This window comes from Sus scrofa, chromosome 9 (assembly GCF_054392235.1).
Source record: "Sus scrofa isolate SSC_HxYL_T2T_F1_AM1 chromosome 9, Sscrofa_HxYL_maternal_Yorkshire_Landrace_v2.0, whole genome shotgun sequence".
Classification (NCBI taxonomy): Eukaryota; Metazoa; Chordata; class Mammalia; order Artiodactyla; family Suidae; genus Sus; species Sus scrofa.
Genome location: NC_139391.1, coordinates 59,497,656 through 59,520,963, shown reverse-complemented (window position 1 = coordinate 59,520,963; position 23,308 = coordinate 59,497,656). Strand labels below are relative to the sequence as shown.

At 41.9% G+C, this 23,308-nt stretch overlaps 1 protein-coding gene and 1 long non-coding RNA gene across 2 annotated transcripts in view; both read left to right on the top strand.

The window, feature by feature from the left end:
- OPCML (opioid binding protein/cell adhesion molecule like) overlaps positions 1–23,308 on the top strand; it is a 1,104,108-nt gene that overhangs the window by 895,201 nt on the left and 185,599 nt on the right.
- LOC146399942 (uncharacterized) lies at positions 9,208–13,322 on the top strand. Its single transcript, XR_014815607.1, has 2 exons — positions 9,208–11,252; positions 11,299–13,322. It is a non-coding gene; the product is annotated as an uncharacterized LOC146399942 (long non-coding RNA).

Sequence of the window (23,308 nt, the reverse complement as noted above, 5' to 3'; positions counted from 1 at the left end):
CTGCAAGGAAGGGTTTTCTGTTCCTGGCAAAGGGACAACCCATTGTCTCCTTCCAGCCCCAAAGCCCTAGCAGCCACAATTAAAACAATGAATTATCAAAGGGAGAACAAACATCTAGGTCAAAAAACCCAAGCCACTGAATGGATCAGATAGACTGCTCAGAGATATTTTCTTTCTGCTCCAAGAAAAATGATGAGGGGGAAAAAAACTGACTCACAAAGAAAACACAGAAGGATGACAAAGCTTTAGTCCAGCAGAAAAAGATCAAAATTCAAGTCCCTGGAGCGACAAGAGAAGGATGTCGGGGACAACAGCAGTGAATAGAGGGGAAGGGGCCCAGAGAGAGGAGGCGGGCAGACAAAGACAGAAAGAAAGAGGGCTTCTTACAAAGGGGCCAAGCATGAAAAGGCGGGGAGAAGCACAGAACCTATAACAGGCTGCTGAGGAAGGGGAAACTCAAAAAAAGGAGGACTGGGGATGAAAAATAAAAATGAAAAGATGGAAAGGAAGGGGTGAAATAGCAGAAGGAAAGGGACTAACCAGTTGATGTGAAGAGAGACAAGACTTGCTGGGAATGGAGGTTTCCAGGGCAGCCAGTTAGGGGGCCAGATGGTCAGACAGGATGTCCATGGCGATGCCCAAAGGGCTCCTTAGCCTCTGTGGGGGAGGAGCCCTGTGCTGCTAGGAGGGCAGTCCCCACTCTCTCCACTTTTAAGTTTGGGATCCGAAGTGCCTCTGCCTTCTGCTGATCAAGATTGAAAGCATGCATCTGACTTAATTGGTGTGTCCAGCAAATCTTCCTATGGTGGAGCGAGGACCAGAGTCGGAAAGCTGGGTGCGATGTCTGATCCTCCTGCGGCAACGGCTCGGGTGACCTCTTTTCTCTCTTTGCGCCTCAGCGTCTTCAGCTGTCAATGGGAGATAATGCCCACCCTGGCAATTCTTCGAAGGACTGAATGTGAAAGAAGACTCTTCATCCAACACAAGCCCTATAGACACTTCAGGGTTATTATTATCGGGTGTGTTATGGGAGGACCTTGGATGCAGACTGGCTAATCAGGTCAAAGGGGAAAAGCACATAGATCATGAAGGGAGGCCTTCAGCTTAACATCTGCTCCCTAGGAAAAGTGCAGGCATTTGTGTCTACGTGGTAAAACCCTGGAGATGGCGTGCATAAACCCAGGTTTATGGAGAGGAACGCCTGCCTGTGGAACGTGAGCGGGCTGGGCTCCAAGCACCACAGCGTCTGGAGATGCTGAATGGCCCCTTCATCACCTGCAGTTGTGCCTGCCTCGTGCTTGGTGAGGAACTGAAACATTAAAAACAACAACAAAACAGAACTGATTAATTACTGCAAAAGCTGTTTAGGGGGAAAAAAGAGAAAAAAGTTGTTGTCCTATTATATTTCTGAAAAGTGAGCATTATATTGCTTCCACAAATTGCTCCCTGGAAAGTACTTTCATTTTCTAATTGTTCATAAATTTTCTGACAGGTGGTTACACAGTAGGTGTAACATCGTTATTTTCATTTTATTATATACACTGTTTTAACGAGAAAATCTGGAAGGGCTGGATATCATATACCACACGATGTACCCTGAAAATGTGTGGGTGGGCAGGCATGGGCCGAGGCTGCTGCTTCTGCATGTCTCTCTGGGTCTAGTTTCCCCCACACAGGTCAGCCGGGACAGCTGTGACTGGTTAGAATACATTAAGATGGTGACAGTAAAAACAAATTTCTCTCTTTTTTTATAGTTACTCTTTTTTTGTTGTTTGTTTTGTTTTTAAAAAAAGAAAGTTTAAGATTTCTTTTCGCTGTCCCTGGATGATCTCCCCCAAATATTTCTTGCCAGGGACGAAACAAATTTCAGAATTTATGTTTGCCCTAAAAAGGTGGTATTTGCTGACCGTTACTTGTGTTGGACAGATTGCTCATTTCAATTTACCATCTATTGCTACTTGCACCATAGACCCCTAATGCTATAAAGCTAGGACATTATTTCAGCATTGTTTAGCATAACTATAGCACTTAGCGTTTGGGCTAGATTAGAGCAGGTCCTCGATAAATACTTGCAATTTACTGTTCCAACTGTTATTCATAGTTTTTCGGCAAGGCTTAACATGTGAATTAATAAAAACGACCCTCTCATGGAAATAATGACCTTATGATTTCCATAAAGGCAACTACAGGCAAATGAGTTCAGCACCTTGGCTCATGTGTTTAGGTTACTTGAAAGGGTGGAAAGAGCAGGTATAATTGGCTTCTGCCCCCAACTCGTAGGATGCACTCCTGCCAAAATTTCCACCAGCAGCCAAGTGGCTGGCCTTGTTTCTTATCACATGTGACCCCCTCAGCAGGCTTTGAAGCCATTTGTCACCCTCTCCTCATGGAAATGTTCATTTCTGGGAGGTAACTCGCTCCCCATTGTCCACAAGACCCTACTCACTCCTCATTCTCTCTCTCCTTTTTTTTTTTTTAATGTAGTGATTTTAATTTTTTTCCATTATAGCTGATTTACAGTGTTCTGTCAATTTTCCACTGTATGGCATGATGACCCAGTTACGCATACATGTATACATTCTTTTTTCTCCCATTATCATGCTCCATCATAAGTGACTAGACATAGTTCCCAGTGCTACGCAGCAGGATCTCATTGCTAATCCATTCCAAAGCAATAGTCTGCATCTATTAACCCCAGACTCCCAGACCACCCCAGTCCCTCCCCTTCCCCCTTGGCAACCACAAGACATTCTCTTTTAAGAATGCCTTGCCTCTCTATCACCTCCGTGCCCGATTCCATCCAGGGTCCATCTTGATGCGTCTACACAGCCTCAGGCTAACCTCACTGATCCAGCTTTTAGTCCTAGCGCCACAGTAGACATGTCTCTTTTCAGCTCCTCAGCGATTGCCTGCTAGACACGGACCCCTGCCTATCTCATCAGTGCCGCCTCTGGCACCATCCACAGTGACCCACTCGGCTCCCCTGCCCTCTGCTCTGCCCTTCTTCCTTCTGGTCTCTAGCTTCATCAAGGCCCCTAGTAGAGCTGCAGGCTCTAGCAGCAACAACAGGACACCAGTTAAATTTAAATTTTAGGGAGTTCGCATTGTGGTGCAGTGGAAATGAATCCAACTGGTATCCATGAGGAGGCAGCTTCAATCCCTGGATTTACTCAGTGGGTCAGGGATCCGGCATTGCCATGAGTATGGTGTAGGTCATAGATGGGACTTGGATCCCAAGTTGCTGTAGCTGTGGCATAGGCTGGTAGCTGTAGCTCTGATTCAACCCCTAGCCTGGGAACTTCCATATGCCACAGGTGTGGCCCTAAAAAGAAAGAAAAAAAAAAAAATTCAGGTAACAAATCATTTTTTTTTTTTGGTCTAAGTACTTCCACCCAATGCTTTTTGTTTGTCTTTTTTATTTTTCTGGCTTTATGGAAGTATAATTGACAAATAAAAATTGTATGTATTGAAGGAGTTCAATGTGATGATTTGATAAACATAACACATTCATTACCTCCATGGATACTGTTCCTTTTTGGAGGGGTGAGAATACTTAACAAATTTCAAGTATACAGTATATTGTTACTACAATACAAAATTACAAACTCTGGTCACCATGCTATACACGAGATCCTCAGAATTTACTGATCATCAAATCTTATATTCTTTGACTAACACTTTTTGATATATATTTATTTTTTATATTTAAATGCAGATTTAATGGGTGTTCTGATTTTATTTGACAATCATAACCCCTGCTGAAACAAGGGGGCCATTTTTGACACTTTTCTCTCTCTTATTCCTCCACTTAGAAACAGTCACCAATGTGTTTAAGTCCATGTTTCCTGTACTTTTAATTACCTGAATGCTTTATTTATTTATTTATTTATTCATTTCACTTTTTAGGGCTGCACTCTCAGCATATGGACATTCCCAGGCTAGGGGTTGAATCCGAGCTGCAGCTGCCAATCTACACCACAGCTCATGGCAACCCTGGGTCCTTAACCCACTGAGCGAGTCCAGGGATCAAGCCCGTATCCTCATGGATACTAATTGGGTTCTTAATCTGCTGAGTCCCAGCGGAAACTCCTGAATGTTTTATTTTTGATATTTAAAACCAGTGCCTCAAGACAAGTTATTACCTCATTTAAATTCCCCAACTTCTCTGTTTTTTTTACCTCCTGCCTCACTTTCTCTGTCTCTGCCTCACAAGACTGTCAGAGTGACCTTATCATATGATGTTAAGTCCTGCAAACCCCAGTGGCCATGGGAGAATTAATATCAACTTTTACAGGGAGCAGGGGTATGAGAAAATGTGCCTTTTAGAAACCACCCCCCCCCCCCCCCGTGATCTGAGTGGGGCTTGATGGCTCTGGCAGCCCCCAGGTTTCCCCTTCCACAAGCTCTAGATCAGCTCCGTAACTGCCTGGAAACCACCACCTTGATTTCAACATCTCTGGGCCATGGCAGGTAGTTGTGCCTTTGACAGAAACACCTGTGTGCAGACCAGGCATCGTCTCTTAAGGAAAGCCTTTCTTCAACTGGGAGATTCAGTCAGTCTTAGGTGCCACCACATCCCACACATGCCACCGCAGCAGGTCCTATGTGCTCTGTCTGCGGACCAGCAGCTGGCTTGACTTTGCAGTCGCACACAGGGTCTTTTATCTCTGTAAGCCCAGCACCTAGCACAGGGCTGGGCATCGGGAGTGTGAACACGTGTGTGTGTGGTGTGAAAACACAGGAACTGAGCCTTCTCTGCAGGTACCTTTCACAGCCCCTACCTGCTGGGGTCCTCAGGAGTCCTCACAGCCACGTGAAATACCCAACCAGGGCTGTAGGCTCTCCTCTCCATCCAGTGGGGAACAAGTCTGCTGTAGCACTTATTAGATCTCGTGTCATTTCTGTGTTTCATTACCTGTCTCCACTGGCTTTTTTTAGCACACCTTCACTGAGCTCCTCCTATGAAGTAGGCTCCAGGTCCTAGGCAGTTCTTTCTTTAAAGAACCTCTAATCTTTGGTAGAAATACCACAGAGATGTCAATAGACACTGCGTCTCAGGCATTGTAACGCACATCTGAACAGGGAGTAATGGAGCCTAGGAAGGGACACGGTCATCCCCTTGAAGGGACAGCTGGGAACAGTTCACAGAAGGGTTGACACTGAGATTCTGGAGGGATGATTAAAAATCAACCCAAGTGACAAGGAAGAACAGGCGTTGCAGGCTTGGGCCTGTGGAAGAGCATGCCCTCTTCGAGAAACTCGGAGGAGCTGTGCGTGGCAGGAACATACAGGGGGAGAGATAAAGCCGGACAAAGAGGCAAAAGTCAGAGGCTCTGGGGAATTAAATACAAAGCTAAGGCATTTGGAAACCACAGAAGGATTTTGTGCTGGGAGAGAAAGATGATTAATGTCACTAGATCTGGATTTTAAAAATATATGTACTTTATCATGAATGCAGATAAAGTGAGCAGAAGATATGGGAAAGGCCTGGTAAAAAATGAAAAATCAGCTTATCTGTATGAATAGGTTTTCTTCTTGGAAATAATGATCTTCTAGGGGCATCTTGACATGGCCTCAATAAATGACTCTCCCACAAGAAGTAGGAGAGGGTCTAAGATTCAAATAAACTGGTTCATTGCTGTATGATATGAGTTATAGATCTCATGTATACAAAGGGTTACTAAGCAAGCAGCCTGCGTTTGGATCATGTACTCTCTCACATTTGTTCTTTGGCTGAAAATATCTATGATATTCAGAACATTTTTAAGGGAATATTCTAATTTTATATATAGATATAGATATACACATATACACACACACGTATATATACATATATACATAATTACTCTTTTAAAAACAACTCTTTTTACGATATATTCAAGTGATGAAACATCACACCTGCCAACACTGAAAGGCTATAAATAGAGAGTGAAGCATAAATCTAGAAAGAAAAATAAGCAGATCCATTATATATCTATTGCAATTAGGGGAGTATTTTGGTATCAGACTTTAGAGAAATAGTTATCGAATCGCTTATCTAACTTAGCAACAGGAAATATAAGATACAAAATAATCAGAAAAAAATTCTATATATCGATTGAAAGAATTATTAGGGAGACAATGTGAATTATTAATAACTCTACCAGATGCTTGTGAGAGGTACAAGCAGGCAGGCAAGGAGGCTCTGCCCTGAGGATTAGGTGGGCTACAGTTTTATAATCCAAGGGGAGTGGGGGTGGGAAAAGACCACCCTTCTTCCCAAGGAGTAGTAGCTCCTCCTTGGTATCCAGTAAGAGAGTACTCGACCCTATAAGGTCAAACTAGGACGGTCGTGATGCTTATTCAAATCAGCAGATGTGTGGTCCTTAAACTCCTGCCCTTCATCTGAACCGAATGGCAGGTCTCGCCCTATCCCCCACCCAATGACCTGAGGCACATCTCATGCGTCCACTAGTCAAGCAAGCCTGCCTGGTTCTGATGGCCCTCTTGAGCAATTATTAAGTTACAGTGATCTCCCAGTGTCCCCTAGGTTTCCCTACTCCATCCCTATCAATTTGATTGGATTTACTCAATCTGTAGGTAAAATGTAAAAAAAAAAAAACAAAACTGTCCTCTAAGTGGGGGAAAAAGGAAGAAGAATTCAAATTAGATGACTACAGTAGCCTTTACAGCAGGGATATTGGGAGTGGGCGTTGTATTCAGGATTCCTAGTCTGAAGTGTTCATGCTTTTTTTTTGTCTTTTTGCCATTTCTGGGGCCACTCCCACGGCATATGGAGGTTCCCAGGCTAGGGGTCGAATCAGAGCTGCAGCCACTGGCCTACACCAGAGCCACAGCAACGCCAGATCCGAGCCATGTCTGCAGTCTACACCACAGCTCACGGCAATGCTGGATCGTTAACCCACTGAGCAAGGGCAGGGATCGAACCCGCAACCTCCTTGTTCCTAGTCGGATTCGTTAACCACCGAGCCACGATGGGAACTCCCAGTTCATGCTTTATGTATAGAACACCCTCTGTATACTCACTATCTAAATATTTGGGTGAAAAGCATCTCTGGTATACTCACCATCTGCCTGGCTACAAAGCTTCAGCAGGGTGTAAATTGCGGTCTCTGTCCGCCCATACTTTACACTATGGTAGCGGAGACAAACATCAGGAGTAGACGGCTACTACTAATCTAATGCTGAAATATAACTATGTTCAAGCAAACATTATTATAGAGGGGAGAGTGTCTCTATGGTGTGGCCATGGAGGTCTTTACTGAGCTGAGTTTCAGATGATGGACAGGTGATTCCATGCTGGGTAAGTTCTGGGAACAGCATTCTCGGTAGTGAGAACAGCATGCCCAGACAGATCAAGAGCAATGAGGAAGTTCGGTATTAGCCCAGTAGTAGATTCAGCATGAACCTTTTGCCCTCAGGGAGCATCCCATTGGAAGGGGAGGCTGATGCATTTAAAATAAATAGCCTTAGATCAACTCCAATTAGAGTTCATTTTTATAATTGTCAGTGGGAGGAGAAGTTTGATAAGAATAAAGACAGTGCTTTGGAATGGAAATAGAGCTTGCATCCAGGCCTTGAATAACAGGTAGCATTGGGAAGGATCATAATTAAGAAAAAGGGAATTACAAAGAAAGACAGTTTTAATCTAGTTTGGAGATTTGACTTGATATGAAAGAAAATAGAAGGTCATTTAGAATTTGCAAGCCTGATGAGTGGGCTGAGAAATGCAGTGTTGAAAGATTAAGCTGTCCCAGACAGGCAGGAGAGCTGGGAGGAGAGAATAAGGGAGTCAAAATCTCCTGAGAAGGCATTGCAGTCACTTGGACAAAAGTAATGACAGGTTGAAAGAGGTGATCAGAGAAGGGGAGGAGAGAGAAACATAGGGGACATTCCAAAGGGAAAAATGATTGGAATGGAAGATTTGGGGAATAAGGAGTTTAGGAGAAACGTCTGATTGTGATATTCGGAAGCTGTGGGAAAAGAAGTATTTTTTAAATTCTGTTTGCAATATAAAGAAATTTGAGAAGGGTGATTCTGTTAACTTATGTATTAACTGTCTTTATTTTCTGTATTCTGATGCTTTGGCACCAGGGCCTTGCTGCCTATAAGCAAGCAAGCACCCCACCTATCATACCTATCATATGCAAACCAACCTACCTGGAGCACAGGCTTCCACTGCCCCCCCCCCCTTTTTTTGGCTCCACTGCAAAGCCCACATTTTTTCCCACACCCTTGGCCTCCTGAGCAACCCTGATCCATCCGCATGTGGCCACTGTGTTGTGCTCAGACCCCTGTTTCTAGGGATCTGTAAGACTTCTTCCTTTTTTTTTTTTTTCGGTCTTTTTGCCATTTCTTGGGCCGCTCCCACGGCATATAGAGGTTCCCAGGCTAGGGGTCTAATTGGAGCTGTAGCCACCAGCCTATGCCGGAGCCACAGCAACGCGGGATCCGAGCCGCGTCTGCAACCTACACCACAGCTCATGGCAAAGCCAGATCCTTAACCCACTGAGCAAGGGCAGGGATCAAACCCGCAACCTCATGGTTCCTAGTTGGATTCGTTAACCACTGAGCCACGACGGGAACTCCAGACTTCTTCCTTTAATACAGTCATTGTCATATCTCTGTGTCTTACCATACCAGACTCAAGCAAGCCCCAGTTATCTGATTAAAACTACACACTGCATGCAGTCGATAACTTTTGCCTGTGTAGCCTTGCTGAGCAAAAGGACAAAAACACCTAGGAGAAAGTACATGTCTAAATCATTGCTTTCACTTGCCATTTATACTGCAGGCAACCTTGGAGATATTGGGGGTTTGGTTCTATACCACCAAAAAAGCAAATACCATAATAAAGCGAGTCACACAAATGTTTTTGTTTCCTGATGCACAACAAACTTATGTTTGCTCTATACTGTAGTCTGTCGAGGATAGTGCAGTAACATTATGTCTAAAAAAAAAACACCTTAATTTAAAATATTGTATTGCTGGAGTTCTTGTTGTCGACATAAAAAAAAAAAAATGCACAACCTGAAAGTTGAGAGTTAAGTGTTATTTGGGCCAAAATTAGGACTTAAGCCCAGGGACAGCATCTCAGGGAGCCCTGAGAAACTGCTCCAAGGCAGTGAGGGAGGAGCTGGAATATATAGGAGTTTTTGCAACAAAGGGGGGAACAGGAACAAAAGAGGTCTGGGCTCACTGAAACTACTCCTTTGATATGCACCTCTGCTATCAGTATCCTGAGTTTCTACAGCCTGCAGGACTTGCCAGCTCTCACCCTTGGAGGTGACTGCATTCACAGATGACTGTGACATTCTTTATCCTTAACTACAGACTGGGCTGAAATACCACCCAAGGAGGAAAAGGGGGAACATCAGGATATGATAAAGGTGAGGGGGAGGTGCATGTAGCGCACACATTTTACAAAAGTTTGCTGCTGATCTCCTGAAGGTGACCACCAGTCACAAGGAGCAGACATCACCACGAAGGATTTTAGAGTTTTTCTAGATATGAGGAAATGCAAGGATTCGGCACGTAAAATCTTCTAAAAAAAGTCTGACTACTTGAAGTCCTCTTCTTCCAGTTTTCCCAGAGCACAGAGTGCCTCACTCCTGATGTTCCCCTGAGCTCTGCTGTGGGTCAGCAGCTACAGTGGCTCATGATTTAATCCATGTAGAAGCTGATGGCAAGTGCCAAACTTCAGTTCACACCATTGTGGCTCAGCCGTAACAAACCTAATATCCATGAGGACATGGTTCCAATCCCTGGCCTCATTCAGTGGGTTAAGGAACCAGTGTTATGGTTTTGCCAGAATTCGGCCCTCGGTCTGATGGTGCCAAATTGAAACGCAGGGACAGAGTTTTGGGGAAAGGAGAAAAAATAACTTTATTGCTTTGCCAGGCAAAGGAAGATCTCAGCAGGCTAATGCCCTAAAGACTGTGCCCCTCTTTAGAAAGAATCGCAAGGAGTTTTATAGTAAACGGGAGAAAAACAGATTTTCAGATAGGAATCAGGATTGGAACAAACATGCATTTTTCTTTCTTAGGGGTATCTTAGTCATCAAAGCTGGAGTCAGGAAATCTCTGTATGATCAAGATGGTGGTCTTCTGGGTTATTGCCTAGAATAACAGTTCTTGCAAAAAGGGCGTATTGATCAGAGATTAGAACAAACTAGGAAAGTTTCTGAAAAACATCATGTGCTAATAATCTTTAACCCACAGGCAATTGTGCTGAGAGTACCTCATCTTTAGCTTATGGGTGATTATGTGTAGGGTGCAATTAAGTAGGGAGAAGGACAAGGAAGGGCTCTTAAGCTGTTCAGTTTTAAAGGATTCATTTCTTAAAAAAAGCGTAAGGAATATGACTTTTCTCTTAGGTGTATAAGATGCCTGCCTATATTACTATGTGTATCCCTTGAGAGGGAACCAGGATCCTGCCCCAAGGCTGTACTGTTGTTGCTTGACTGTTCCTCCCTTCCCTGATCAGCAACTGTCTGAGCCTGTCCCAGGAACTCAGGGAAGGTCATGGTGGCTGAATGAGGACCATTTCCTAAGAACAAGAAATGGGAGACACAGAAAGGCTCTGGGGCTCATCAGTGTTCAGTTTCATTGCGACTTATGGTATAGGTAGCAGATGAGGCTCAGATTATATGTTGCTGTGGCTGTGGTGTAGACCAGCAGCTACAGCTGTGATTCAGCCCTGAGCCTTTTATGGTGCAGCCTTAAAAAGACAAAAAATAAATTCATTAATAAAATAAAATATTTTATTTCTGAAAAATGTTAACCATCATCTGAGCCTTCAGTAAGTTGTAATAGCAAACTCAAAGATCACTGATCACAGATCATCATAACAAATAATAGTAGTCATGAAAAAGTTTGAAATGTTGTAAGAATTACCAAAATGTGGCACAGGGATACAAAGTGAGCAGATACTGTTGGGGAAATGAAGCCTATAGAGGTGCTCAGAGAATGTTGCCACAAACCTTCAATTTGTAAAAACACAATATTTGCAAAACAAAATAAAGTGAAGTGCAGTAATACTGATGCTGGAAAGACATCACCAGAATCCGGGTTCTTATTCACGCAGCCGAAGGTTGAATTTCGCAAACACACAGGCAGTGAAGCAAGCAAAGTCTTTATTATAGGAAAGAAAATAGCTCCCAGGACAGCTGGGAGCAGGAAGAAGAGGCCTCTTATAGGGGTTTTAATCCCTTAAAGATGGGGGGCTACCAACATGGGGTCCAGAAAGATGTAGTTTAAAAGATGGGGGGCTACCAACATGGGGTCCAGAAAGATGTAGTTTTCTCCCATTGGCTTTGCCCAATTACCTATATTAGTCCTTGTCCAATAGGGGGATCTTAGGGGTGGAAATGTCCCATAAGTCTCATAGTTTCTTTGCCCTTCTCTTCCCATAGACTGAGTCACAGCGGGTTAGGGATTACTGTCCATCTGGGCATAGGTACACTCCCTATAGTAAACAAGGCCTGTGGGGACATTACTCCCTGGAGCCCTTAAGCCGCAAATGTTACTCAATGGCCATATCAAAGAATGCATCGAAGCCCATGCGCCTACACTGACTACCTGAGTTCTTAGTCTCCCTCAATATAAGTTATGCCTGTACACAGACATGACCTCACATAGGATCAGCTAACTTATATTTAATTTCTAGAATAGTTTTATCTGCATTAGTGATGTCTATTGTATAGAAAAAAAATAGGGATTCCTTGGAAGATACTTTTTAAAAAATTAGTAGCAAAACACTGCTCCATAGCCCTACTTTTTTATTATACCAACAGAATCCTCTTAAAATGTCAGAAACACCTAAAAATAATTTTTTGCTTTATTTTGCTTTTCCTTAATTGGCCCCAGGTGCAGCATTGAGTTCACGGTGTTCTTCAGTTTATGCCATCTTGTCATCTTTGCTTTGTGGAAAGTTACTCTGTTTAAAACAAAATCAAACCGTTAGGAAAACTGGAAAAAATTATTGACTACAAGTATGTCAAGCATATGGTTAATATTATTCTCTAAATAGGCAATGATAATGGATTTAAGGAAAATAAAAGACCCTAATAGGTGAAAAAATAGATATTTTTAAAGAGGATATGAAATTATCAACTCGAGTGTGTACACAAAAATAAACTAATTCACTTATGAATATATCACACATTAAAATGCTATTTTTCAATTATTACATTGACATTAAAAAATCATGCGAAAACAACAGTGAAAAAGTCACTGTCATAGGTTATTGGTGGAATGTAAATTATTTTAGAAAGCGGTTTGCAAATTTGTACCCAAGGCTATTTAAAACAGTCTTATCCCTTAAGCTAGTGATTACACACCTGGTAATGTTGACTAAAGAAATTACTAAAATCCAAATGTCAACATATAAAATGTTCATCACGTTGTTATTTATGATCATAAGAAACATGTTCGGATTAGTAAAGAAATGAAGGCTTATATGTAGTCATGCGCTTGTAAAGAACATTTGTAATATGAGAAATGTGCATCTTATAATGGTAAGTAAAAGGACAGGTGTGTGTTCTCAGAATTGAAAGAATACAGCACTAGATGCCCACCAGGTGAGCGAAGAGTGAAGAGACTATGACACAGGGTGTCATCGGGCATAGGAATCTATTGCAAGGCTCACACACCGCTGGTAGGAGCATTAAAAACTACAAGAATTTCTAAAACATTCAGTAGCTTCTTATAAACTTCAGCATGCATCTCTTTCGTTATTCAGACATTCTACTCCTTGATAGTTACCCAAGAGAAATGAAAATATACGTATGATTTGTATGAAAACGTTTCTAGCAGCTTTATGAATATTAATATTGAACATTACAAGAAACTAGAAACAAACCAAATATACATGCATTGGAGGATGGATAAACAAATTGTGATATACAGTGAAGTACAGCTCAGGAAAAAAATTTTAAAAAAGAATGAACGATGTCTCTCTCTCTCTCTCTCTATATATATATATACAATAAGAAAAAATTCCAGAAGCGTTTGGTTATGTAAAAGAAGCCAGACACAATAAGCATATATTATATGAGGCCATGTAGATGACACTCAACTAGGTAAAACTAATCTATGGTGATAGAAATCAAAACACTGACAGCTAATGGAACAAAGCCATGAGGGAACTTCATAAGGTAATATTCCTTACTTGTTTTAGATGGTAGTTACTCTAGAATGTAACTTTTTCAAAATGCATCCGATTATACACTTAAGCTCTACGGTATGTAAATTTCATCTCCAAAAGTAATCCACATGAATTTTTAAAAATGGATTAAATACTTAAAAGCTAAAATAACAAAATAACCTCAAAAGAAAATTTATGAATATGTATACCTAAACTACACATAAATATTCCGAGTTTTAGGAAGCATATTTTTTAACCCAAGATAGGAAACCTAAAAACTATTTTATAAAGGAAAAATTATTCATATTTAAGTATTTATTTAAAAAATGTGCTATGGAAAAAGTAGTAAAAAGTTAGACTAAGAAGGGAAAATATATTTTATTTCTTTAAAAGCCTAACACAGGTAATGTCTAGCATTGTAATGTAGTGAGATGTATCACAAATATTTGTTAAGAGCACAGGCCAGGAGTTCCCATTGTGGCTCAGTGGGTTAAGAACCAACATAATGTCTGTGAGGACGAGGGTTCAATCCCTGGCCTCACTCCATGGTTTAAGGATCTGGCATTACTGTAAGCTGTGGCGTAGGCCTCAGCTGCAGCTCCAATTTGACCCCTGGCCTGGGAAATTCCTTATAGCCACAGATGCGGCCCTAAAAAAAGAAAAAATAAATTAAGAAAATAAAAATAAATTTAAAAAAATTTTTTTTAATTTAAAAAGAGCACAGATCAAATCAATACCTTTGTTGTTGAATCAATACTTTTGTTGTCATTTTTTCTGTTAACACCAAGGCATCTTTGATATGCTGAGGATCTGTATACAAAAGGGCACTGACTCATGATGTTTGTTGGGTTTATGGTTTGGTGATGAAGCAGGTCTCTGAAAATGAACATTGACACTCCTGCCATCAGGCTTCCTTCCTGAACAATCCTTCCTTGTAACCATCCCTCGGACAGGGAGTCTGGGACCAGCTGACACAGCAGAGGAGAACCCTGGCATGATGGTGCCTGGAGAGATGTGAGCAGCCCCTTGGAGGCCATGAGAGAAACCCCTAGGTCCCATTCCCACAGCAGCTTTGTCAAGGGGCAGTGTGGGTCAGTGGGGGTGGGGGTGGGGGATGAGATCCTAAATCTGAGCACGTGTCCTCAAAGCAATATGTGACATTTACATCCTTCTTTATGATTTAAAATTTTCCTTTGCATTCATTAAGTCATTAGACCTTCACAACCTCAGGATGTTAGAAGAGCAGGTAAAACCATTTCCATGTTAAAGATGAGAAAACCATTTCCATGTTAAAGATGAGAACATTGATATTCAGGAAGGTAAAATCATCTTTGTAAGGTCAGATATCTCTTAAGTAACAGAGCTGGGACTTTCAACTGAGCCCTGTCTCTCTTTGTGGCTGTATTATTTTCAGTGCATCCGTCTCTCTCCAGGACAAGGTAGCATAGCCTCCGGGAAGTCTCTTCCTTGAAGGTTCCATGATATTCAGCCTGAATGCATCTCTTTCTTTCTTTTTCTGTTCCTTTCCCTTCAGCAAGCCTAGGTAATCTTTCTTCTTAGTATATGAACCATATATCTACTGTCAGGACCGCCTCTCCGTTGTCACTTAGCCAACCTATGCAAATCCCACCATCCCCGTCCCTCCGTGTAAGTCTTTCCTTCAGCCAAGCTGTTGCTCAACTCTGGATGCCTTCCAACTGTTCAGATGGGCAGGGAGGAGCTGCACCACCAGAGGATATAAAGAAGCATAACTGTTCAGCCTTTTTCATACATCTGTCGAATACCTAACTAGTGATGCTTCCACTGTATTGAAAAAATACTAGGATGGCGAATTTAGTCCCTGTGCCTTCATGACAAGTCAGTCAGCTTCACAGCAACCAGAATTAACGTGTGAGGTGGCTGCGGGGCTCTGAGCTCGGATGACAGGGAAACCCAAGGAAATGGCATTGTCCCAGCTTTAAAGCTGGTCCTCATCTAATCGGGAAATCTGTACAGAGGACATAACAGATTGTTTTCTGCTGTAGCAAAACACCAACTCTTGTCTTTGCCCTGCCCAAGTTCAGAAAAACCTTAAAAGACAGGCAAGGAGAAAATAGAGATAAAAATATCACCTTCATTTCTGATAAAAATCGAATGTGGATAACATGGTTTATGCCTTCAGGTTAATGGGCTTTCCAGTACTGAACCTAAATATTAGTGGTCCATATTCCCATTCACAGGGGCTGCTGGGAAACTCTGGGCCACCGGAGCCAGGCCTGTCCTCTCCCATTGCACAGCACAGGACCTCTGTACAAAAGCCTACTTCCAAAAGAAAGGGAAGGGTTTACAGATGCTGATTCACAGACATTGAAAAACTTATAGTCTCCAGAGGAGACAGTTTGGGGGTTGGGGAGATGTGCTTGGGCTGTGGGATGGAAATCCTGTGAAATTAGATTGTTATCATCATTATACAACTACAGATGTGATAAATTCATTTGAGTAATAAAAAAAAAAATTCTAAAAAAAAAAAAGGAAAGGGGAGGGTTGACATTTACTGCTTTGTCTTTCCAAAATCTACGGTGTTCCTCCTCCCCTTGGGGTGAAAGGTGTTTTGGGGAGCTCAGAGAAAGGCCAAGAGTGCCCCCAGATGAAAGGGGCACCTGTAATGGCAAAGAGACATTTCCTTCCCAAGACCAGTTCCAAAGGATGTGAGCAATAAAGGCATTTATTTTCTCATGTGAGAAATCAGAGAATGGGTGGAAATCTCAACACTCAGACTCTCTGTCTTTTCTGTGTGTGGGTTTGGTCGTTCAGTTTGAACCGTCAGATTTAATGGTAATGGTAGGCTATGCAAACCAACATGGGGACACAGCCATATTTAGGAGGAAAAAAAAGGAAGGAGGATTTTCTCTTATGTCCTATTTTATTAAGCAGAGGAATTTTCTCCAAATACACTCCCCCAAACTTAAACTCAGATTCTATTAATTAAAAGTAAAATGAACTGTACATCCTGCCGGCTGTAAGAAGGGCTCAGAAAATAAGTTTCTGGTGTTTGAGCCTCTTTAAAGGAAGATGGTCTCTGTTATACAGGGAGAAGGTTGTTTAGAAGGTAGTAGTGCAGTTCCCTTCATGGCTCAGTGGTTAAGGAACACAATAGGATCCATGAGGATGCAGGTTTGATCCCTGGCCTCGCTCACTGGGTTAAGGATCTGGATTTCCATGAACTGTGGTGCAGGTCACAGATGTGGCTTGGATCCCGCATTGCTGTGGCCTTGGCATAAGCTGGCAGCTGTAGCTCTGATTGGACCTCTAGCCTGAGAACTTCCATATGCCGCAAGTGTGGCCCTAAAAAGCAAAAAAAAAAAAGGAAGATGGTGGTAATGATAATAGCTATTGAATGAGTGGGCAAATGCAACTTTAATTACGCATAAACATAACACAAAGAACATCTAAAATATGAAAGGTCACTGCACAGTGAACATGTAGAGCTCCTAATAATACGTTTGTGAGAACTCACTGTATTTCTAAAAGAAAGCAAGACACGAGGAGATCTAAACTTAAACATCATTCTTGGACCTGTGTCCTGTTGCTTGCCTTGAGTGGGAGCATCTGTTGACCAGGCAGATAGAATGTTAGCTCTGGACCTGGATGAGTAAGTAGTTCTTCCTCTTCACCTTTAAAGATGTTCAAGTCTGGTTCCAGAGGATCACATCACTTTTTTTTTTTACTATCATCCAACCTCTTAGTGAGGCTTAACTGGGCCCATCACTCAGGGCCAGAATCCAAAATTCTAACTCAGGTTTATGTGCAGGTCAAGAATATAATACTCTCAGAGTCCCCATCATGGCGCAGAGGAAATGAATCCAACTCAGAACCATGAGGTTGAAGGTTCGACCCCTGGCCTCACTCAGTGGGTTAAGAATCTGGCATTGCCATGAGCTGTGGTTTAGGTTGCAGAGGCAGCTCAGATCCCTTGTTATTATGGCTGTGGCGTAGGCCAGCAGCTGTAGCTCCCATTCAACCCCTAGCCTGGGGATTTTCATATGCCGCAGGTGCAGCCCTAAAAAGCAAAAAAGAAAGAAAGAAGGAGAGAAAGAAAGGATATAATACTCTCTTACTTTTATATAAGACCTTCTGCAAAGAAGTTCATGTTCAAAGATGGACGTGTTCTTGGTGATCACAGTGGTTTCAGATCCATACAGTTGTGTGTATCCAGTATAATAACTTATCAGTGAGAGAGAAACACTGCCCATGAGTCCTGCAGTATGGAGCTGTCTTTCAGGTCAGTATTTGGGCATAGGATACTGACAAACAGTTGTTTAGAAACCCTTCTCCCTCTAAACATCTATAAATACAGAAAACCCAGATTCCCCTGTCTAAAACAATGGGATCCACTTATTTACAAACGTAATAAGATTTCTCCTATCATTGCAAAATGAAAGCTAGGATAGATTTGCAATATCCTAAGAAGGCTGAATTTATTTCCAGTCCACTTACTCACATCCCTTGTTCTTGAGGAGGAAACACACACACACATAACAAATCCTTTAGTCAAATGCTGATGAGATTCAGGAATGATTGATGGTTCCTATGAAAAGTCTTCTCTGAAAACACACGATTTACAAAGAAAAGTGACTCCTTTTTTTCTTCCAGTATATGTTGTCATGATTATTTTTTCTTCCCCAAATGGGGTTTTACTTAAAAGAATAGAAGCAAGACTTCATAATGTAGGTCTTGCCTAGCAGAGAAATTTGACAATAAAGATGTGTTGACCAAAATCTAGCTGTCAGACACACTTAATCTATTATCTTGATAAAATCAACTGAGAAAGATCTCAGATTGTGCTGTCATCAAAATTGATTTTTATCAAGCAAGATCATCTTTGCTGTCAACAGGCCACACTTTCTTAAGACTCCTAACACTTCTTCTGTTCACTCCACCCCACTGCCCTTAGAAGCCAAAGCGAAGGTTACAAGACAATTATGATCATAAGTCATCACTTAGAATCTCCAAATCCAACAAGGGGTGGGAGATAGAACTGCATCTAGCAGCTCTCAGACCACATTCACATTTTAGGAGAAGGAAGCTGAAATGATACATTTACAAACTTCATGTTGAAAATAGACCCCCAGGATACAGGGTATGCATTGTTTGAGGCACTATTAAGTGTCAATGAAACCTTTCTCTTTGTGCACAATTGGGCACATACTCTCCCATCACGGACCTGGTTGTGTATGCAAATGAGTATTTGCGCACCCAGTTACCCGTTTGCTCTATTCATATTTTTAGGGTCGTTATAAGTGCTTTTATTATTATTTTCTAATAAAATTGGTCTAAATTGTCTGTGGATGAATGATGCTCCAGAAAATTATTTCCTTTTAAAATTCAGATTTAAACAAGCCTCTCCAAAACATTTCCATGAATAGATCTGTGTTAGTGAAGTGAAATGCAGAATTAAAGCAATCATCTGGGTGATTCAAGGTAAACATAACACCACGCATATATTTGCCACATGATTCCAGTTTTTTGGTAGAAGAAAGGGCCTAGACGTCCAGAACACATAGCCTTGCACTTCTCGTGGCCAGGCCAGCCACATTGGCACCAGGGCCTGAGACTACAAGGGCAGCTTCAGCCTCTCCTTAGAATATATTCCAGCAAAGAGAAGTGGACCCATTGCCTCACTGTGATCAAATGTCCCAGCAAATAAGCTTTCCATATAATGCATCCTGACTTGCATTCATCCCGGCTTTTCTCAGAAAAGAAATAGCGGATGTGATGATACACTAAATTAAGGATACAAAACTGTGAGTGGAGAGGAAAAAAATCTCTGAATAATTTTCTTGACACTGCATTCAGCCCCTTCAGGACCCGTGGTGATAAAGCACTGAAGATTTATTTTAATGTGAAAAACCCTGCTCTGTTCCTCTGGGAGAGGGTAAAGGAGGCGCTGGGAGGCTCAGGGATAGTTTATATTTATCAAGTAAAGTGCTGTCTGCTCACTAATAAGCTTCATAAATATTTCTCCCTTCTCCTGAAAAGAACTAAAAAAAAAAAAAAAAAAAAAGATCCAATTCTGTACTCTCCAAAAAAGAGAAAGAAAAGAAAAGAAAAAAAAAAAAAAACAATTTTCAAAGGTTCTAATACCTTAGCAGAAAAGTGTAGATGAATTACCAGCTGCCTTCTTGGCAAGCTTGTTGGAATATTCTTTATATCTAAGCCTGGCTTCATCAACCCACTACCGACTAGCAAATACTCCAGCACCTAGACAGTTGATGAGGTCAGGGTTATGCTTCTATATTCATATATTTCTTATCTCTGTAAGCTGTTAAACCTAGAAAAAGAACCAGATTTTTAAACAGGATTTGAAGCTGACCTCTTCCGGTGACTCTGTCTGGATTAATATCTGTCTATAAGTTGTACAAAATAGTCCCTTTAATGATGTGCCTGCTTCTTTCTTTTTTCTGCTTTTTCTCCTTGTCCTAGCAGATTTCCCATTGCCCTGGAGTGGACTAAATGCTAGCAGATAAGTCCTCTTAAGCCTCATTTTTGAGAACAGGTCACCTGCATATTTTATGCCCAGTTCTAAGTGGGAGAAATGACTGGAACTGTGTGCCCACCTATCTCTGAGTCAGCATCAAGGCAGCCTTGCTGAGTAGGATGCTCAGACCTGGGGAACCTCAATCCAGTGTCCACAGATACTGCCCTTGAACCTTGGCTTCAAGGAGAGTTTGGCCTGTAGCTTTAGTTGGCCATGTTCAGCAGATCTGCATCCCTGGTAGATCCTGTCAAATATCTCCACTGCTGAATTCTGTTGTCTTGCCTGTTCCTATGTCTAGACCCATGTCTTTGATTTGGGCATTTGCATGAGCCTTTGTTTATGGCGTTTAAGTGGCTTAGTCGTTTGTTTGTTCTTTCCTATCTCCATGGGCATCTGTTGAGTGATTATGATGTTGCAGGCCAAAATTAGGCACCAGCAGTATGCAGGCCAGACAGGCACTGCCAGCAGCAAGATCAATAGTGAGGAGTCAGTTGCCAGTGTGTGGAGTCCAAGGTGTGTAGGATGGTTTATAGGCCTGCTCTGCTGCATCGAGCCATCCTTGAGTCTGGTCCAGGAGAGTTCACTTCAGAAGACTGTAATCTGGTTTGGAGATTGGGAAAGCTCTTTAACGGGGCAGTTACTCTGTCCCACCCACCTCATTGGACGTGATGCCAGAGAACAGCAGATCTCGGGTGCTGATGATCTGGGTCCCTAGAGGGACGAGTGTCTTGAGGAAACATGCTTTTCTACATTCATTTTCTATGAGGGGCACTAGGCAGAGTGGTGTGGGTTAGATAGCAACCAGAACCATTTAAGAGAGTAGAATTACTATACAATACAGGGTGTGACATGGTCTAGAGGATGCTCAGTCAATCAGCAAACACTTAGAGTGTTTCCCACTGCCGTGGAGTGGACTAAGTGCTTAGGAATACCAAAATTAAAAGCAAAACCCATCCTTGAGTTACCAGCAGTGTAGCAAGGGAGATAGGTACCTGTTATTACCCCACCACCTCCAAAGGCCTGCCTGGGCTGGGCCTGTGATGCATGGGAGTGTCCATGCATCACAGATTCTTGTCCAGGGAGGGGAATACAACAGGCAAGCAGGTGATAAGCCACTTCTTTATATTGTAGGAATACACAGTACTCAAGCTGCTCTTTAGCATATTACTAATTATCAATATATTCATTCACATAGAGATTGTACCTTCTGTGCTCAGGTCTCTACATTTCTACCTATAGTGGAAACCATCATGGCTGGTAACAGAGAGAAAAGTCCTGTTCTGTGACTTTATGGCAAGAAAGAGCTCTATTTCACTTGTGGAAACTAAGAATTATCAGTTTGTGCATCCATTTAGCAAGTATGTCTATATAAGGATCTGGTCAACCATGTAATGATTGGGTCTCAACAAGAATTCATATCCAATTTTAAAACCTGCTACATGTCTCCAAAGATGCAGGTAGAGAGACACAGAGCATTTTTATTAAGTATACGTGGAATTGCTCTGGGTGGGTCAGTATGCCAGGAAAAATTTGCTAAGCAATCTCATTTTTTTCCACCCAGCTAAGTCTGGCAGACCTGCTCCTCCAAGTGTGGTTTACATTCTTTGCCTCCTTGTCCTTATATGGCTTTGCTTTTATACCACTTGACCTCGTGGCTTTTCCTCTCCCCAACCTACATGTTTTTTTTCTTTACTCTTAGCTGCTCATCCTTTCCTCATTCCTGAAACATAGACTTGGTCTCAAGTTCTTTTTCTCTATAGGCTTTAGTCCTAAAAGTAGTAACAACTTACATATATTGAGTTTTTCGCAGTGAACTTTGCTCAACCCTTTGCATGTTACCACCTCATTTAATCCTCACATCGATTCTTTGAGGACAGTGCCATCATGAGCCCTTTGTTACAGATGAGCAAACAAGGGTTTAGAGAGAGGAAGTGGTTTTCCCAGGATTCCACCACTAATAAGACGGCAGAGAAAAGATTTATGAAAATTCCAGTGGACCTGTAATTTGTGATCATTTCTCGTCTGTAATGATTCACTCAGAGCCCTGAGATATCAACTTCCTCTTCCTAGAACCTTAGGATAACCTCCCTCTTCCCTTTTATTTTTTTTTTTTTAGGGCCACACCCACAGCATATGGAAGTTCCCTGGCTAGGGGTCGAATCGGAGCCATAGCTGCTGGCCTGCACCACAGTTCACGGCAACACCAGATCCTTAACCCACAGAGTGGGGTCAGGGATCAAACCCGTGTCCTCATGGATACTAGTTGGGTTCATTACCCCTAAGCCACAATGGGAACTCCTTAAAATTGTTATTTTTGACCTGTATCATCTACTGTCAGATATGATAAACACGGTAAAAAAAAAAGAAAAAGAAAGAAAAGAAAAAAGAAAAAGAAAGGTATGCTCTGTGAAAGTCAAAGACTGTTTTTTCCATGTTAAAAAATTCTTCGTAGAGTCTAGCAGTTATTTGAATAAAATATATGTGCGTTATTCATATGTGCAATAAATGTGTCATATTTTAATTTGAATTGAACACTTCAGTTAATCAGCCCCTTGGCAATAAAAACTGTCAAACACTCTGTACAGTGGTAAAAGTTAGGAAATGCTTGTTAAAGTAATCAGATTTAAAACAGTTAGAGCTAAAAATGTAAATCTCAATATATAATTGGACTTCCCAGTTTATGAAAATGTACAAATAGTTTCCATATGCCTAGTTTCTCCTTGCCATAACCTCTAGGTTTGAAGATCTTGAATCAGCTTGTATTTGTTCTGTCTTATTATCCATGCCACTGTAAAGATTTTACCTTTAAGTCTAGATTGAACTTCAGGGAAAGAATCTTCTTCTTTCTATTCATCTTAATTAAATGAATTCATATATGTAAAGGCCTGCCTTTAAGATTCTTGAGATTTCGACATTTCAGGTAGACCTTGTCCTGAAGGAGGATATCATTTGTGGCAAGAAAATAAGGCATGAGAAGATAATAAGACACATATGCAAACAAGCATCAAGTGAGAACACATCAGTGCAAAGGACTAAGGAGGGTCAGAAGCGAAAAGTGTCCCTGCTGCTTGAGTCATCTCGAACAAGGCCGATTTCTCTAAGCTTCACTTTTGAAAGATAAGACATGAGGGGTATAGTTAGGAGTGACTCAGAATTTTTTTTTTTTTTTTTTTTTTTTTATGTCTCTTTAGGGCCACACCCATGGCATTTGGAGGTTCCCAGGCTAGGGGTAGAATCAGAGCTACAGCTGCCGGCCTACGCCACAGCCACAGCAGTGCAGGATCCAAGCCGCATCTGCAACCTACCCCACAGCTCAGGGCAATGTCGGATCCCATTGAGCAAGGCCAGGGATGGAACCCACAACCTCATGGTTCCTAGTCAGGTTCGTTTCCTCTGCACCATGATAGGAACTCCCACTCAGAATTCTTTTAACTCAAAAATGGTATGGCATTGACCATGACAGAGTTTCATTCAGGAAGTGGAGTTTGGGTTGGAGAAAGTCTGATGGGAGGACCCAAGGAGAAGGGGTGGGTTTTTGGGAAAAGGAACAGAAAGCAAGGCAGGCAGGTAGACTAGCAGGAGTGGTCCAGGAGCACAAGCAGGTCTTCTCAGCAGTATGAACAGAGGGTCTCCGAGTTGCCTGGG